Source organism: Microplitis demolitor, chromosome 4 (genome assembly GCF_026212275.2).
Source record: "Microplitis demolitor isolate Queensland-Clemson2020A chromosome 4, iyMicDemo2.1a, whole genome shotgun sequence".
In the NCBI taxonomy this organism is placed as follows: Eukaryota; Metazoa; Arthropoda; class Insecta; order Hymenoptera; family Braconidae; genus Microplitis; species Microplitis demolitor.
Window position 1 is genome coordinate 16,322,778 of NC_068548.1, and position 10,781 is coordinate 16,333,558.

At 31.7% G+C, this 10,781-nt stretch overlaps 1 protein-coding gene across 2 annotated transcripts in view; it reads right to left on the reverse strand.

Annotated features, from left to right (window-relative positions):
* The window catches only part of LOC103574306 (cyclin-dependent kinase 4), a 52,973-nt gene extending 42,396 nt beyond the window's left edge, over positions 1-10,577 (reverse strand). The window contains exons 1-2 of one of the 2 annotated variants that reach the window (XM_014444494.2): positions 10,514-10,577; positions 10,347-10,369 (exon numbers count right to left, since the gene is read on the reverse strand). The gene's annotated coding sequence lies outside the window, so the exon portion shown is untranslated. Of the gene's footprint in view, positions 1-10,346 lie in introns of both variants that reach the window. The other variant, XM_014444493.2, reaches the window with a different exon arrangement.
* Positions 10,578-10,781: the final 204 nt, after the last annotated feature.

Here is a 10,781-nt window from a genome sequence, read left to right on the forward strand (position 1 = left end):
ATTAAAATCTCCATAGAAGCGTGGTTCAAAAATTTTTTTAAATAGTTTTTATTGAAAAGATAATTAGAAACAAATATTTTTTGACTCTTTTAAAATTTTGATTAAACCACTTTTCGCGAAGTTACAGGCATTAAAAAGAAAAATCTCTATTTTCCAAAATTCGATATTTTGAAAACGGTTAGGGGAGAAAATTTGAAAAAAATCATGAAGGCCTCATTCAACCTATGCTAAAAGGTAAACAAAGTTTCAAAGAAATCCGAGGTTCAAAAGCTAAATGGTGTCTGATTTGGCGTGGAACGTCTCATAGATAGCCTGAACTGGGAATCGAACCCAGACTACGTCGGTATCGCGCCTAGTAATCTACCAGTTGAGCTATCTGGCACTATACTTTATTCCGTTCAATTTGATCTATAAGTTCTTGAGCCACACCGTCCATCGTACGGTAATACTCCAATTTAATATAGTAGAAACCTAAACATGCAAACCTTCTCAATAAGACAATTTATAGATAAATTGAGAAAAATATACATAGCCCGACCTGGGAATTGAGCCCAGGCCATGTCGGTATCACGCCGAGTGCTCTACCAGTTGAGCTATCCGGCACTGTACTATATACCGTTCAATTTGATCTATAACTTATTGAGCCACACCTTCCATCGTACGGTTATACATCAATTTTATATAGTGGAAACCTAAGCAGAGTTGATTTTTTCATTTTGCTCTACAATCGATTGAGGCAGTACGAATTCTGCCGGGTCAGCTAGTATATATATATTAGACTGTGCTGAAGAAATCTAATATTTTTTTTCCATTCGATACGGTGAAAACATTATTCCTGATGACCAAAAAAAATTACTGTGCAAGTTTGAGCCCTTATAGTAGTCGTTTAGTAAAACGACTTTTCTTAGGAATGCGATGAGATTAACAAAAATGTCTAATATTTAATGAAAAAAAAACGAAATTTTTTCACCGATTGTAAGACAAGATATTAACAATCAAAAAGTGCATAATTAATATGCTGGAAATCTACCAAGTATACAAAAAACATGTAGTTTCCTGAATATCTTGGAAACGGTTCTTACTATTTTTTTTAACAACTTACTGTTGAATGAAAAAATTAGAAATTTTTTAATAAAACTCTGAATTTTTTGACCGATTTGTTTAAAAAGTTTTGATTTTTAAAATATACATAATTTTAAAGTACTTGACGTGTCCGGGGGTTCAGTAATCACAACTCGGCAACGTTGCAGTCGTCATATTTAACCCGCGGAAATTCAAATGTCACTCAGTTAGATTAATTTTTGAACACGAAAGTATTGGAGGTTAAAAAATTTTTGGAAAATTTTTCGAAATAATTTTTATGAATGTTAAACATATTTATTCAATGATATTAAACAAACAAAAAAAATATTTTTTGATATTGACTTATATTAATGATAGTTTTTCTAATAGCTTTAGAATTTTTTAAAATTATGATATCGAAAGTAGCACACATCGAATAATTTTATTCTTTTTATATGGGATTTTCTTGTAAGTTTAAAAAAAAAAAAATTTTGAAAATATGCACAAAAATTCATTTTATCCAAAATTTGTGATTGTCAACAATAACAAACTACATGTATATTAAACTCACTTCATATAAAGATTGCTACCTATACGTTTAATCTGTAGACTATTCAATATATGTTTGCAGTGTTGCCACATTTATTATACTCATCGGTATGATTGTATTGGTGTGTATCTGTATACTTAAAACTAAAATGCATTGGATACAGTCTCTCACAAAAATAAAATATTCTGGCACTGAGTATCTCAAACTTTTTGTAGTTACAATTACGCTATACTTTTGGCTACGATTGTCGCGAGAGAACTACCTCAATATTGATATTAAGAGGTGTATCGTTACGACGATTCGTTTTTCGACAGAATTTTCATTTTTTACCTAAAACTCGTAAATCATCTATCTAAAAAAATTTAGGCAGTATATATTCTTAAAGGAAATTGAATTCCCTACAAAACTCTCTTAGTAAAACGAGCTGTTTCCTTGTAACCGTGCCTTAAACATCGATTTGTTTTTTAAATTCTTTGTTTCTATTTTGGATTTTTGTAACTACTAGAAATATCAAAATTTTTTTTAGTCAATTTACATATTCTTGAAGAAAATTTAATGCTCGATAAAAAAGGTTTCTTAACATTTTTTGCGAAATTCATTCCTTCCAAAGTTTTTCAAGGTTGAAGTTAAATTAAAACTACTTAAATAACCTGAATAATTTTCGAAGGAGTGAATTTAGTAAAAAATGTTAAGAGACCTTTTTTGTAGAGCATTAAATTTCTTTCTAGAATATTTATCTTGAATAAAAAAAAATTTAATATTTCTAGTAGTTACAAATATCTAAAATAGAAACAAAGAATTTAAAAAACAAATCAATGTTTAAGGCACGGTTACAACCCATGCAGGAGCTGCCAGAGTTAAACGACGGGGCCCTACTTGGCCCAGCACCGGGGAACCTAGATTTAGTACACCTCTATTGGCCCATGCTTGGCTCAAGATTAGGTACTCAGTCTTGGCCGTGACAATGATTACCCGAGCTAAGGCCAAGACTGGGTGACCTAGCCTTTGCCATCCAATGGCGAGCCAGACGAGCCAAGACTGGGTAAACAAGCCTTGGCAGTGACAATGATTACCCGAGCTTAGGCGAAGACTGGGTGCCCCTGCCTTGGCCGTCCAATGGCAACCCAGACTTGGGCCAAGGTAGGATTACCCAAGATTGGCTGTACCTATGGTTTAATAAGTAGATCATATTAATGTACCAATTCAACATTAGTAGGTTCGTTCAGTAGCTATCGTTCGGACCCAGCAATCAAAAGGACGGCAGTTCATGCCCGGAGCCCAGCAGAATTTTCACCGAGTTTTTTTCACATCATTTACCTCCTGTAGATAGTTTAAACGTTAATAAACATAAATCCTACGAGGTTAATAATAATAAAATTTTTTTTTAATTAAATTTATCCGTTTCCTCGATGCATGGACAAGGTCTGGCAACAAAGTCTGGGCCAGGACTGGCAACAAAGCATTGGCCAAGTCTGGCAAACAAGCATGGGCCAGGTCTGGCAACCAAGCATGGGCCAGGTCTGGCAACCAAGCATGGGCCAAGTCTAGCAACCAAGCCGGACTCCATGTAATCATTCCAGAGTCCTACCAAGAGTCCTTACATGCTTGAGCCAAGGTTCTACATACTTGGGCCAAGCCTGGGCCCGTCGTACTTTCCTCTCTGGGAAGGAAATGGCTCGTTTTACGTCAATTTACTAAGAGATATTTTTTGTAAGGGGGTACTTAAGGAAATACTAAGTTTTCGAGGACTAAAATACGCTAAATCTATATTTAAGGTAAATAGACAAAATTTTTAGATGCCGTTAAAAATTAAAACTTTTATTTTTGGCGGGTAAAATGGGGTACCCTTCAAACAAGTTGAAAAAAAAAAATTTCTGAAAATTGATCAAATTTCATTAAATTAAATTTTTTTTATGTACTAGGGTAAGTGTGAGTATTACTGCGGATTTATTTGCTTTAATTATAAATAAACGATGACTAAGTTTTCTTGATTTAAAAAAATTATTGCTAATAATTGAAGCCTGAAAGAAATTAACTGTACAGTAGTTTTACATGTACAATAAATTTTGAATTTGTCTTTAATGAATTAAAATTGACAGGTTGTAGAGGTTGAATATTATGCGTTTTTTGTGAGTTCTTACGCGAAAAGACGTGGAACTAAAAGGTCCTTTTTTCTGAAATAAATGACTCAATTTATATTATTATTGCTTACAGAAGTAAGATAACCGTTTTTTAATACCGAAAATTCAATAAAAGTTGAATTTTGATTAATTAATATTATTTATTTACGGACCCTCACGGTTTTGAATCACTCTCGAAACACCCTGGAAACACGGTGGAATTACGGTGGATCCACGGCGGTTACACGGTAGGTTTTTTATCATGTTATCACCATGATTCCACGGTGGTTACACGGTGTACCCACCGTGATTCCATGATGGTTACACGGTGTACCCACCGTGATTTCACGTACACCGCGTAATCATCGTGGATACGCAGTGGAATCTCGGTGAATACACCGTGGAATCACGATGAGTACACCGTGTAACCATCGTGGAAATACCGTGTATACACGGTGATAAAATGGCACAAACCCACCCTGTAACCACCATGGTTCCACCGTGTTTCCACTCCCAGGGTGTTTCCAGGCTGATTCAAAACCGTCAGGGGAAGCAGTAATTGGTACCAACAAACTGGGCATGTATACATTACTGCAGTTTTCTCAATAACCCGCAGTAATAGAAACGCCTCTAGTTGTATGCGTTTGTACCCATTACTGCAGTAATAAATTTTTTTATTTTAACCTATAAAAATAGTGCGTGTATCAAGTCATCTGTAAGTTGTTTTTTGTTAAAAATTAACAATGCCTAAAGTTAATAATAAACAGAAGGTTAATAACAAAATAAATCTAAAGTGATCAAAAAAACAAGATATCATTATAATAAAGCTGACGTAAAATTAGCTTTAGCTGAAATTCTCGGGGACATAAAAGTTGTTGAAGTTTCTAGGAAATATAATATACCGAAATCAACGATAAGAGCAAGAAAAATTCACAAATACAATGACAAACCATCTGGACCATCAACTGTACTTAATTATGAAGAAGAAAATGAACTAGTTCAATGGATTTTTACTATTGGAAACAAGGTTTCTCAGTAACAAAAATAAATTGGTTGAAAACTTAAAAATACTGTGTGACAATGATAATAGGAAAACTCCATTCCCTAATAATAAACCAAGAAGGTTTTAGCTTGAAAGTTTGTTAAAATGTCATCCAAATATTTCAGAAAAAATTTCTTAAAATTTATCTGTTACCCGGGCTAAGGTAACAGAGTATCAGATACAAGGATAATTCACTAGTATTATTAACTACGTCACTGAATTTTTTACTGATGAAGACTGCAAAAATCGATTCTACACGAATTTTCAATGGTGGTTAAATTTCCACATGAGCCCGGAGCCGTCATCAGTAGATTGTACTGTGCGGTGTTTACCTGTCATATTTATTTTTATAAATTAATATAAATCTGTTCTTATATTAATAAATTTTATTAATTATTTTATAAAGTTAATAATTATCCTTCAACCTTGTTTTATTTCATTTTTTGTCTGATCCCGAAGTTTTATGTAATTGATTTAGCCGCAGTAATAGGCACGCAGTAATTGGGTCATTCACCTTTTGTTTCTTTTATATGCCTTTGTTTTCGAAAAATAACGATTTTTACCATTTTTTCTCCAACGATAGCTTTCAAACAAATTGACCAATTGAGACGGTTGAGGTGGCATTCAACGCGTTTTATTGTGTTCTAAAGATGATCAAATTTTAAAATTGATTTATCAAGACGTTTTTGAGAAAATTCAAAAAATCTAAAAAAAATTTTTTTTTTTAATTCTTTCGTTAACGGTTTCTTTTGAAAGAATGAACCGATTTTAATGGTTGAGGTGGCATTCGACGGGGCTAACAACGTTTCAGAGCTGGTTAAATTTTGGAATCAATCCATCGAGTGAATTAAAAGTTATTGAAAAAAAACATTTGAAAAAATTTTATTTTTGAAATATCTCCGAACGTACTTTACCGATTAAGCTCAATTTTCTTCATCTTTTAAATATTAACAAGCCGCGTCGAATGTCACCTCAACCATTAAAATCGGTTCATTCTTTCAAAAGAAACCATTAACGAAAGAATTAAAAAAAAAATTTTTTTTTAATTTTCTTGAAATTTCTCAAAAACGTCTTGATAAATCAATTGTAAAATTTGATCAACTCTAGAACTCAATAAAATGCGTCGATTGCTACCTCAACGGCCCAATTGGTGAATTTGTTCGAGAGATATCATTGTAGAAAAAATGATAAAAAAACGTTATTTTTCGAAAACAAAGGCATACAAAAGTATTTTCGAGCTCAAGGAGCTCGAAAGCAGCGGAAGTTTTAGGGATGGCCCGTAGGGTCAACTGACAGACCGTTTTTTTTTTTGTGGAGCAGAGAGGTCCCCCTCCAAAAAGTGATAAATTGTTTTTCTAATTGTTTTCATTCTTAAGAATGTATTTCTTTCTCTTGACAATTATTTTTGGTTTTATAATACTCAAAAAAAATTTTTTTAGAAAGAATAAATCGTTCCCCTTCGATTAGCTTAATTACTAATTGATATTTAATAAAAAGAAACAATTCTATATTTCTTATTTGTTATTATTTTGAACCCAAAAAAATGTGTTTTTTTATTTTTTAGATTACATATTATTTTGCATTATTTACAAAATTTTATCAATTAAAAAGTAAAATACTATTTTCCAATATTTTTAGTGGCCAAATTTGCCCCAGCTGTAGAAAATCAGGCAAAAAATGGATTACTGTATTAAATATTTTTTAATTTGACGATGAAAATATGAGAGAATCATTTTCTTAAAATTTTCGGCTGGTCGATTTTGCCATAGGTGTTCTGGGTAGGGCCGAAAGTGCGGAAATATAGTAAAATTTTTTTAATTTGACGATAAAAATTTGTAGGAATCATTTTCTCAAAATTTTCGGCTGGTCCATTTTGCCCCAGGTATCATGCGTAGGGCTAAAAAGGTGCAAATATATCGGATTTATAGTAATTAGACGGAAAAAAAAAAGTTTTTATAAAATTTTGGGGGTACCTCGTTTTGCCCACCCTACCCCTTTTGTCCCTCCTACCCTATATATCGAATCTAAGACGCTCGTGTATCGCCTTCGGCTCGGGCACCAATCTTCACACCTCGCGTCTTAAACACGATCGCACTCGATAGATAAACTACTATTTGAAGTGAAACTTTTTTAAGGAGTCTAAAACTGAACGTTTTGAGACGAAAAAGGGGAGCTAGCGGGAGAGCAGAAACATTGAATGAAAGTTCAGAATGTGCGAGAAGTGGAATGTGCTTGTGTAGCAAGCTTTATATATTTTAAAGAGTGGGGGGAGTTGAGAAGAGTCGAGTAGCCCTAATAGCAAAAGGTATCTTATCATTTTTCGATAAATCCATCTGTTCAAAAGTTATTAGAGCTCGAAGTAAAGTTGGAGATCTTTTTACTTTTCCGGCGGAACTATCAGACTTATCACAAATTGTTATGGGGTCTTTTTTGTTAATAATTTTATTCTCTACAAATTATTATCAGTAAAGTTTTTTCAAATTCCACATTGTTTTCTAGTTATTTTCATTTCAAGTCGAGCTCTTAAAATCGATTAGAACACTACTTTTTTAAGAGCTTAAAATTAAAATGAAAATAACTAAAAAACAATGCGGAATTTGAAAAAACTATACTGACAATAATTTGTAGAAAATAAAATTATCAACAAAAAAGACAATAACATTTTGCGATAAGTCTGATAGTTTCGCCGGAAAAGTAAAAAGATCTCCAACTTTACTTCGAGCTCTAATAACTTTTGAACAGATGGATTTATCAAATAATGATAAGATACCTTTTTTGTAGGACGTCCAATTTTCTACAAAAAAATGTATTAGTCTATTCGATTTATTGATTTGTTAACGAGCTAAAAATTCTCAAAGTTAAAAAAAAAAATTTCCCTTGTTATTTAAATGGGAAATCAAATTTTTTAATGAGCTAGGTCTGTAATCGACATAGAATTTTTTTTCTTGCGCGAATTTTTCCTTGTGTTGAACTATGATTTTTTCTATATGCACTTAAAAAAAAATGTTGCTCCGAAATGACGCACCCCAATATGTATATATATATAATCCATTGAGATTCTGAAAAAAAAGCATTCCACTGGGTCAGAGGTGCGGGAGGGTAAGTAGTTAGCACCATATGCTAGTTGTAATAGGTGGAAGGTACTGGAAGGTCAAACTACTAAGCCATTTGATGTTTTAAATTACTAACAGAAAAGTCTCACGTTGACGTATATATTTAATGTTAACTTTAAAGGGAACTGTCGTTGAACAAGTGCAGCTTTTTTTCTTATAAAAATTGATTAATCTGGTTATGATGTTTAGCAGTACAAAATTATTACAATTGTTAACAAACAATTTTATTGTTTCTACAAAATAATACTATAAACAATATAGGCTTACGTGTCTTAAATTATAAGTCGATTTCTAATAGTGTATATTGAAATCATTAACAATCAACACGACAAAAAAAAAGAATTCCTACCAAAAACAGATTCTCTGTAGGAAATCGCGCTAAGTACACGTTAAAAATTTTTTACAATTGAGAAAAGATTCTTTTTACAAAAAATATGAATCGAATCGAAAAAATACCAAGTACCTAATATGATTCGAAATCATGGAAAAAATTTCCATAGAATTGAAAAAAAAAATTTCAATGGACTTGGTGTGCCTATAAACTAAAAAAAAAGAATACCATTTAATTTTATTAGAAAATAATTTACATGCGAAATTAATTCTAGAAATTAAAGTGCTTAAATAAATTTAGTAACGCACACCAGGTACATTGATTTTTTTTTTTTTTTTTTTTTAATTCTATGAAAATGTTTATTCCATGATTTCGAATTATATTAAGTCCTTGGTATTTTTTCGATTTGATTCATTTTTTTTTTGTAAAAAGAATCTTTTCTTTATTGTAAAAAATTTTAAACGTGTACTTGGCGCGATTTTATACAGAGAATCTGTTTTTGGTAGGATCAATTTTTCGGCGATCAGTCTGATCAATTTCAAAAATTAACGAAGTCGTTTAAGTATTTGAAAATTGGTCGGAATTTAAACTTTTCAAACCAACGATCAACGCTATTTCCATAGCTTCTATTTTAAATAAATTTTGAATAGAAAGTTTGAAATATTAAAATTACATTGCATAATCGACGATTTATGTGTAAATACAGAATATACAAAAAAAAATATTAAATATCTAATAATAATTCCTTGATAATCTGATAACTTTACTTGTACACTCTACAACAAAAGTTGCAATTAAATGATCATTAAAAAGTAATTACAAAAATAAGTATATCAATACAGTACATAACAATCCATTTTATTATTGTTTTTTTTACATTTTTCTGTTTGGATCAAAATTTCATTCCAACAAAATTTATCAGTTATAAGAAATATTAAGGATGTATACGAACAGGGTACCTCGTGGGGATAGGCAGTTACTGGCGCGCGGTGAAGGGGAAAAATTAACCACGTGACCGTAGTCATGCGTTTGGCAACTCTGTGTCTATTATTATTATTACTTTTCCATAATCAAAACATTGTTTTCTTGTGTTCAATTATGACAGAAACAAATTTACCGTGATAAATTTATACTATAATTATTTTAATTTTCAAATTATTTAAATATTGAGATCATGCTCCGGTAATTTAAAAAAATTGTAATTTCAGCTACTTTTATATTCTCTGTTACTAAACAGAGCAAAATATAATTAATAAAATAATATATTTAATCGATAAAACTTTCCTTTACATTAATTCAAAAGATAACACAAACATTTAAATTGTTATTTGACAGGTGTAGGTTATGTTCGAAACCGACTATTATTATTATTATTATTATTATTATTATTATTATTATTCTGTATGTCTATTTCACTTTAGTAGCATGTGTCTCTTTTTAATGATTTACAGCGTTGCCAGACCGTTAAAACTACCGCCGACAGAGGTTAAATTTACCCGAAACCTCAGATTTTTTCTTAAATATCTTATTTTTTTAGGCCGGTCACATTATAATTTTATTGCATCGATCTTTTCATTGATATTTCGATTTACCATTGTGTAGTTTTTTTTTATTTGTCTTTTTTTATTCCAAGTGAAAATTATTAAAATACGTCGACGCTCACGGGTTTCTCCATAAGAGCAATGCATTAAAATTCAAACTTTAACATAAAATAATTAATTAAAGACCCCGGTGACCCCTCACTGGAACTTTTATAATTGATTTATATGCATTTCAACTCTATATGAAAAAAAATTCAAGCTTTAATCTTTTTGAAGTTTCAGTGCTCGTACATCCTTAATTTGAAAAATATAAAAAAAAAAATTGTCTCAGAACTACATGATCTTATGCCACGCTCACTTACGTGGCCCACGTGGTCGTAGAATGGTTAGCTCAAATGCTGCGTCGTCCCTTGACGCTACGATTCGTCATCCGCCTGATATGACGACTTTACATCAAACGTTTAACTGTTCAATTCCATCTACAAAGTTTTCTTATACTATTCACTTTCCGCAAGTACTGTATTTGGAAATGTTATAACGCTCTCTACCTTTTAGAATATTTTTTTAACTAAATTAAAGTTACTTACCATATAAAGATTGTCGATAAATCCTAGAACATTAGCGTTGTCGCGTTTTTAGGACACACAACTCCAACAAATAAGTATAAAACGCGGTGTAAATAAAAATAAATAAATAAATATTTATAAAAATAAATATACGTTGCACAAAAGATAATTAATTGCTCAATAATTACGGAATTTCAATAATCTCCAAAGCAAGTATTTTGATAAACCAGCCACTATCAGTCCCCTTGAAAAATTTTCAGTCTTAACGTCCTCGTCGGTTGAATGATGCTCTCACACTGCGTTATTCGCTGTATGTACTAAAGCATGAATGGAATGCGTCCACCTTCTACAACGACGATGATGCATACGAGACGGTGCTTTGGAATGAAGCAAGCGGGAGATTCTTCAGGAGCGGTGGTACTTCTTACAGGGGCCCTTATTTCTTCATTCTCTTAT